This window comes from Anser anser, assembly GCF_964211835.1.
Source record: "Anser anser genome assembly, chromosome: 23".
Taxonomy (NCBI): Eukaryota; Metazoa; Chordata; class Aves; order Anseriformes; family Anatidae; genus Anser; species Anser anser.
The window spans coordinates 110,525-118,838 of record NC_139744.1 but is presented as its reverse complement, the minus strand read 5'-3'; positions in this window follow the sequence as shown (position 1 = coordinate 118,838).

Below are 8,314 nucleotides of genomic sequence, written 5' to 3'. Positions count from 1 at the left end.
TGGGAGCTGCTTGTACACAGTATGGGCTTGCGTTTGGGGGCAGGTGTTGGGAGCTGCTTGTACAATGTAGGGATCTGCATCTGGAGGGGGTTGGGAGCTGCTTGTCCACCTTTGGGGCTTGCATCTGGAGGGGGTTGGGGCCTGCCTCTGGGGGGGTGGTTGTGAGCTGCTTGTATACTGTAGGGGCCTGCTTGTACACCTTTGGTGGGGCCTGCGTCTGGGGGGGGTGGGAGCTGCTTGTACACTGTAGGGGTCTGGGTCTTGGGGGGTTGGGGCTGTTTGTACACCTTTGGGGTGTGCCTCTGGGGAGGATGGGGAGTTGCTTGTACACCTTTGGGGCCTGTGTCTGGGGGGGGTTGGGGCCTGTGCTGGGGGGGTGGGAGCTGCTTTTACACTCTAGGGTCTTCTGGTGGGCTTTGGAGCCTCCCTTTGAGGGGGGCAGTTGGGAGCTGGTTGTACACCTTTGGGGCCAGAGTCTGGGGCGTGGGGGCTGGGGCTGGGGCCTGCATCTGGGTGGGGTGGGGTCCAGTTCATGGGGGGGGTTGGGAGCTGCTTGTGAACAGTTGGGGTCTGCATCCGGGTGTGGTTGGGGCCTGCTTGTAGACTTCTGCAGCCTGCGTCTGGTGTTTGGGGGCTCTTCTGTAGCGTTTGGGGCTTGCATTTTGGCTTTGGGATGTGTCTTGAGCTTCTGGGGCCTAGCTGTAGTGCTTGGGGCCTGCGTCTGGGGCTTTTTTGTAGCATTTTGGTCGCATGTTTGTGATTTGGGGTGTGTATCCAGGGTTTTGCCTTTTTTGTAGTTTTCAGCTATGTGTCAGTTTCTTTGTCAGTTGCCTGGGGTTAGGGGCAGTTTGGGATTTGGGTCATTAGTGTCATTAGCGTTGGGGGGTTGATATGAAGGGTTAGGGTTGTGGTTAGAGTTGTTAGGGTTAAAGGGAATAAGGATTTTAGGGTAAGGGGATCAAGGCTGTGGGAATAAAAATGTTTTTGCACAGAGTTACATCGTTTAGAGGGAAGGAAGGTGGTATTGAGATATGCTTGCAGTGATAAGAAAGCTTACCAGACAACCTTGTAAAATGCAGACAACCAGAATCCTTAGAGCAATTGGGTGGAAATCACGGTGTAAGAAACATTACCACCTCAAAGAGGAAAACAGTCAAGAAAAAAAGAAAATTGACTTGTAACAGGCCAGCAGCTGTGTATTTTCTGTGAAGCACTGGATAGATTGTGAACATGGATTACCTGGTCAATTGGGAAACTGGGGAGGGTCCTGGTCACCGAGAGGAAACAAAAAATTTATATAAACTGTGTTATGGAACTAGTACGTGGCTTGTGGGACACCTGCCATTGCACTCGTGAATAAAAATGCTACCTCACTGAGATCCTTGCCTGAGCCTATGTTGTTGGTTACAGAGTGTTTTTAACAAGGTGTTAGGGTTTTAAGGTTTCAGGGCTAAGGCACTAGGGTTGGGTTTCAGGATTAGGATTTCCAGGGTTTAGGGTTAGGATTTTAAGGTTGTTAGGGTTGGAGTTAAAGGGTTAGGGTTTGGGGGTTAGTGTGTTAAGGTTTTAAAGTTTTTGGGGGTTTTAGTGTTGATAGGGTTTTAGGGGTTAGGGTCATAGGGTTTTATTTATGGTAAGGTATTTAGGGTTAGGGTTTTAAGGTATCAATTTTTGTTTGTTTTTAAGGTTAGGGGCTCCAGGGTTAGGGCCTTGAGAGTCTTAATTTTTTGGGTTAGGGTTTAGAGGGTCTTAATTTTTAGGGTTAGGGGGTTTAGGCATAGGTCTTCAGGGCTTTAGTGTGGTAAGTTTTATTGGGTTAGGGCTGTAAGGGTTCTTAGGGTTAGGGTTTCTAGAGTTTTTTGGGGTGGGGGATAGGGTTAGATCCGTGGGTGCCGTAGGGTTAGGGGTTAGGCCTAATATTAGGGCGGAAGGCCAGGTAAGGGTGGGGATTAGGGTTAGGGTTAGGTTTAGGGTTTAGGGTTAGGGTTAGGTTTAGGTTTAAGTTTAGGGCTACGGTTAAATTTAGGGTTAGGCCTAGGGCTAGGGTTAGGTTTAGGGTTAAGGTTAGGGTTTAGAGTTTAGGGTTTAGGGTTCAGGGTTTTTGTTAAGGTTAGGGTTAGTGTTAGGGATGCGGTTAGGGTTTAGGGTTTTGGGTTAGGTTTATGATAAGGGTGAGGGGTAGATTTAGGTTTTAGGATTAGGGTTATGGTTAGGGTTAGGTGTAGGGTTAGGGTTTTAATTGTTTGGAAAGATTGAAGGTGCAGAGTCCTGTTGAGTGTGGGGTTGCGTAAAGGCTCCCCCAGGGAGTTCAGGTGTACCCAAAGGCTTCCGCTGAGAGCACTTTTGGATGGCAGAAAGTGGCACCGTACGTGTTTTTTCGGGTCTAACTCGGGTTCAGCTTCTTGTTCCGGTTAGGGTTATGTTTGGGGTTGTTAGGAAAGAGTGAAGGCGCAGAGTCCTGTTGAGTGTGGGGTTGCGTAAAGGCTCCCCCAGGGAGTTCAGGTGTACCCAAAGGCTTCCGCTGAGAGCACTTTTTGATGGCAGAAAGTGGCACCGTACGTGTTTTTTCGGGTCTAACTCGGGTTCAGCTTCTTGTTCCGGTATAGGGTTATGTTTAGGGTTGTTAGGAAAGAGTGAAGACGAAGAGTCCTGTTGAGTGTGGGGTTGCGTAAAGGCTCCCCCAGGGAGTTCAGGTGTACCCAAAGGCTTCCGCTGAGAGCACTTTTTGATGGCAGAAAGTGGCACCGTGCGTGTTTTTTCGGGTCTAACTCGGGTTCAGCTTCTTGTTGCGGTTAGGGTTATGTTTAGGGTTGTTAGGAAAGAGTGAAGACGCAGAGTCCTGTTGAGTGTGGGGTTGCGTAAAGGCTCCCCCAGGGAGTTCAGGTGTACCCAAAGGCTTCCGCTGAGAGCACTTTTTGATGGCAGAAAGTGGCACCGTACGTGTTTTTTCGGGTGTAACTCAGGTTCAGTTTCCTCTTCCGGTTAGGGTTATGTTTAGGGTTGTTAGGAAAGAGTGAAGACGCAGAGTCCTGTTGAGTGTGGGGTTGCGTAAAGGCTCCCCCAGGGAGTTCAGGTGTACCCAAAGGCTTCCGCTGAGAGCACTTTTTGATGGCAGAAAGTGGCACCGTACGTGTTTTTTCGGGTCTAACTCGGGTTCAGCTTCTTGTTCCGGTTAGGGTTATGTTTGGGGTTGTTTGGAAAGAGTGAAGGCGCAGAGTCCTGTTGAGTGTGGGGTTGCGTAAAGGCTCCCCCAGGGAGTTCAGGTGTGGCCAAAGGCTTCTGCTGAGAGCACTTTTTGATGGCAGAAAGTGGCACCGTACGTGTTTTTTCGGGTGTAACTCGGGTTCAGCTTCTTGTTCCGGTTAGGGTTATGTTTAGGGTTGTTAGGAAAGAGTGAGGACGCAGAGTCCTGTTGAGTGTGGGGTTGCGTAAAGGCTCCCCCAGGGAGTTCAGGTGTACCCAAAGGCTTCCGCTGAGAGCACTTTTTGATGGCAGAAAGTGGCACCGTACGTGTTTTTTCGGGTCTAACTCGGGTTCAGGTTCTTGTTCCGGGTAGGGTTATGTTTAGGGTTGTTAGGAAAGAGTGAAGACGCAGAGTCCTGTTGAGTGTGGGGTTGCGTAAAGGCTCCCCCAGGGAGTTCAGGTGTACCCAAAGGCTTCCAATGAGAGCACTTTTTGATGGCAGAAAGTGGCACTTTACGTGATTTTTCGGGTCTAACTCGGGTTCAGCTTCTTGTTGCGGTTAGGGTTATGTTTAGGGTTGTTAGGAAAGAGTGAAGACGCAGAGTCCTGTTGAGTGTGGGGTTGCGTAAAGGCTCCCCCAGGGAGTTCAGGTGTACCCAAAGGCTTCCGCTGAGAGCACTTTTTGATGGCAGAAAGTGGCACCGTGCGTGTTTTTTCGGGTCTAACTCGGGTTCAGCTTCTTGTTGCGGTGAGGGTTATGTTTAGGGTTGTTAGGAAAGAGTGAAGACGCAGAGTCCTGTTGAGTGTGGGGTTGCGTAAAGGCTCCCCCAGGGAGTTCAGGTGTACCCAAAGGCTTCCGCTGAGAGCACTTTTTGATGGCAGAAAGTGGCACCGTACGTGTTTTTTCGGGTCTAACTCGGGTTCAGCTTCTTGTTGTGGTTAGGGTTATGTTTAGGGTTGTTAGGAAAGAGTGAAGAGGCAGAGTCCTGTTGAGTGTGGGGTTGCGTAAAGGCTCCCCCAGGGAGTTCAGTTGTACCCAAAGGCTTCCGCTGAGAGCACTTTTTGATGGCAGAAAGTGGCACCGTGCGTGTTTTTTCGGGTCTAACTCGGGTTCAGCTTCTTGTTGCGGTTAGGGTTATGTTTAGGGTTGTTAGGAAAGAGTGAAGACGCAGAGTCCTGTTGAGTGTGGGGTTGCGTAAAGGCTCCCCCAGGGAGTTCAGGTGTACCCAAAGGCTTCCGCTGAGAGCACTTTTTGATGGCAGAAAGTGGCACCGTACGTGTTTTTTCGGGTCTAACTCGGGTTCAGCTTCTTGTTGCGGTTAGGGTTATGTTTAGGGTTGTTAGGAAAGAGTGAAGACGCAGAGTCCTGTTGAGTGTGGGGTTGCGTAAAGGCTCCCCCAGGGAGTTCAGGTGTACCCAAAGGCTTCCGCTGAGAGCACTTTTTGATGGCAGAAAGTGGCACCGTGCGTGTTTTTTCGGGTCTAACTCGGGTTCAGCTTCTTGTTGCGGTTAGGGTTATGTTTAGGGTTGTTAGGAAAGAGTGAAGACGCAGAGTCCTGTTGAGTGTGGGGTTGCGTAAAGGCTCCCCTAGGGAGTTCAGGTGTACCCAAAGGCTTCCGCTGAGAGCACTTTTTGATGGCAGAAAGTGGCACCGTACGTGATTTATTGGGTATAACTCGGGTTCAGCTTCTTGTTCCGGTTAGGGTTATGTTTAGGGTTGTTAGGAAAGAGTGAAGACGCAGAGTCCTGTTGAGTGTGGGGTTGCGTAAAGGCTCCCCCAGGGAGTTCAGGTGTACCCAAAGGCTTCCGCCGAGAGCAGTTTTTGATGGCAGAAAGTGGCACCGTACGTGTTTTTTCGGGTGTAACTCAGGTTCAGTTTCCTCTTCCGGTTAGGGTTATGTTTAGGGTTGTTAGGAAAGAGTGAAGACGCAGAGTCCTGTTGAGTGTGGGGTTGCGTAAAGGCTCCCCCAGGGAGTTCAGGTGTACCCAAAGGCTTCCGCTGAGAGCACTTTTTGATGGCAGAAAGTGGCACCGTGCGTGATTTTTCGGGTCTAACTCGGGTTCAGCTTCTTGTTCCAGGTAGGGTTATGTTTAGGGTTGTTAGGAAAGAGTGAAGACGCAGAGTCCTGTTGAGTGTGGGGTTGCGTAAAGGCTCCCCCAGGGAGTTCAGGTGTACCCAAAGGCTTCCGCTGAGAGCACTTTTTGATGGCAGAAAGTGGCACCGTACGTGTTTTTTCGGGTCTAACTCGGGTTCAGCTTCTTGTTGCGGTTAGGGTTATGTTTAGGGTTGTTAGGAAAGAGTGAAGACGCAGAGTCCTGTTGAGTGTGGGGTTGCGTAAAGGCTCCCCCAGGGAGTTCAGGTGTACCCAAAGGCTTCCGCTGAGAGCACTTTTTGATGGCAGAAAGTGGCACCGTACGTGTTTTTTCGGGTCTAACTCGGGTTCAGCTTCTTGTTGCGGTTAGGGTTATGTTTAGGGTTGTTAGGAAAGAGTGAAGAGGCAGAGTCCTGTTGAGTGTGGGGTTGCGTAAAGGCTCCCCCAGGGAGTTCAGGTGTACCCAAAGGCTTCCGCTGAGAGCACTTTTTGATGGCAGAAAGTGGCACCGTGCGTGTTTTTTTGGGTCTAACTCGGGTTCAGCTTCTTGTTGCGGTTAGGGTTATGTTTAGGGTTGTTAGGAAAGAGTGAAGACGCAGAGTCCTGTTGAGTGTGGGGTTGCGTAAAGGCTCCCCCAGGGAGTTCAGGTGTACCCAAAGGCTTCCAATGAGAGCACTTTTTGATGGCAGAAAGTGGCACCGTACGTGATTTTTCGGGTCTAACTCGGGTTCAGCTTCTTGTTCCGGTTAGGGTTATGTTTAGGGTTGTTAGGAAAGAGTGAAGACGCAGAGTCCTGTTGAGTGTGGGGTTGCGTAAAGGCTCCCCCAGGGAGTTCAGGTGTACCCAAAGGCTTCCGCTGAGAGCACTTTTTGATGGCAGAAAGTGGCACCGTGCGTGTTTTTTCGGGTCTAACTCGGGTTCAGCTTCTTGTTCCGGTTAGGGTTATGTTTAGGGTTGTTAGGAAAGAGTGAAGACGCAGAGTCCTGTTGAGTGTGGGGTTGCGTAAAGGCTCCCCCAGGGAGTTCAGGTGTACCCAAAGGCTTCCGCTGAGAGCACTTTTTGATGGCAGAAAGTGGCACCGTGCGTGTTTTTTCGGGTCTAACTCGGGTTCAGCTTCTTGTTGCGGTTAGGGTTATGTTTAGGGTTGTTAGGAAAGAGTGAAGACGCAGAGTCCTGTTGAGTGTGGGGTTGCGTAAAGGCTCCCCCAGGGAGTTCAGGTGTGGCCAAAGGCTTCTGCTGAGAGCACTTTTTGATGGCAGAAAGTGGCACCGTACGTGTTTTTTCGGGTCTAACTCGGGTTCAGCTTCTTGTTCCGGTTAGGGTTATGTTTAGGGTTGTTAGGAAAGAGTGAGGACGCAGAGTCTTGTCGAGTGTGGGGTTGCATAAAGGCTCCCCCAGGGAGTTCAGGTGTACCCAAAGGCTTCCGCTGAGAGCACTTTTTGATGGCAGAAAGTGGCACCGTACGTGTTTTTTCGGGTCTAACTCGGGTTCAGCTTCTTGTTGCGGTTAGGGTTATGTTTAGGGTTGTTAGGAAAGAGTGAAGAGGCAGAGTCCTGTTGAGTGTGGGGTTGCGTAAAGGCTCCCCCAGGGAGTTCAGGTGTACCCAAAGGCTTCCGCTGAGAGCACTTTTTGATGGCAGAAAGTGGCACCGTACGTGTTTTTTCGGGTGTAACTCGGGTTCAGCTTCTTGTTGCGGTTAGGGTTATGTTTAGGGTTGTTAGGAAAGAGTGAAGACGCAGAGTCCTGTTGAGTGTGGGGTTGCGTAAAGGCTCCCCCAGGGAGTTCAGGTGTACCCAAAGGCTTCCGCTGAGAGCACTTTTTGATGGCAGAAAGTGGCACCGTGCGTGTTTTTTCGGGTCTAACTCGGGTTCAGCTTCTTGTTCCGGTTAGGGTTATGTTTAGGGTTGTTAGGAAAGAGTGAAGACGCAGAGTCCTGTTGAGTGTGGGGTTGCGTAAAGGCTCCCCCAGGGAGTTCAGGTGTACCCAAAGGCTTCCGCTGAGAGCACTTTTTGATGGCAGAAAGTGGCACCGTACGTGTTTTTTCGGGTGTAACTCAGGTTCAGTTTCCTCTTCCGGTTAGGGTTATGTTTAGGGTTGTTAGGAAAGAGTGAAGACGCAGTGTCCTGTTGAGTGTGGGGTTGCGTAAAGGCTCCCCCAGGGAGTTCAGGTGTACCCAAAGGCTTCTGCTGAGAGAACTTTTTGATGGCCTAAAGTGGCACCGTACGTGTTTTTTCGAGTCTAACTCGGGTTCAGCTTCTTGTTGCGGTTAGGGTTATGTTTAGGGTTGTTAGGAAAGAGTGAAGACGCAGAGTCCTGTTGAGTGTGGGGTTGCGTAAAGGCTCCCCCAGGGAGTTCAGGTGTACCCAAAGGCTTCCGCTGAGAGCACTTTTTGATGGCAGAAAGTGGCACCGTATGTGTTTTTTCCGGTCTAACTCGGGTTCAGCTTCTTGTTCCGGTTAGGGTTATGTTTGGGGTTGTTTGGAAAGAGTGAAGGCGCAGAGTCCTGTTGAGTGTGGGGTTGCGTAAAGGCTCCCCCAGGGAGTTCAGGTGTGGCCAAAGGCTTCTGCTGAGAGCACTTTTTGATGGCCGAAAGTGGCACCGTACGTGTTTTTTCGGGTCTAACTCGGGTTCAGCTTCTTGTTCCGGTTAGGGTTATGTTTAGGGTTGTTAGGAAAGAGTGAGGACGCAGAGTCCTGTTGAGTGTGGGGTTGCATAAAGGCTCCCCCAGGGAGTTCAGGTGTACCCAAAGGCTTCCGCTGAGAGCACTTTTTGATGGCAGAAAGTGGCACCGTACGTGTTTTTTCGGGTCTAACTCGGGTTCAGCTTCTTGTTCCGGTTAGGGTTATGTTTAGGGTTGTTAGGAAAGAGTGAAGACGCAGAGTCCTGTTGAGTGTGGGGTTGCGTAAAGGCTCCCCCAGGGAGTTCAGGTGTACCCAAAGGCTTCCGCTGAGAGCACTTTTTGATGGCAGAAAGTGGCACCGTACGTGTTTTTTCGGGTCTAACTCGGGTTCAGCTTCTTGTTGCGGTTAGGGTTATGT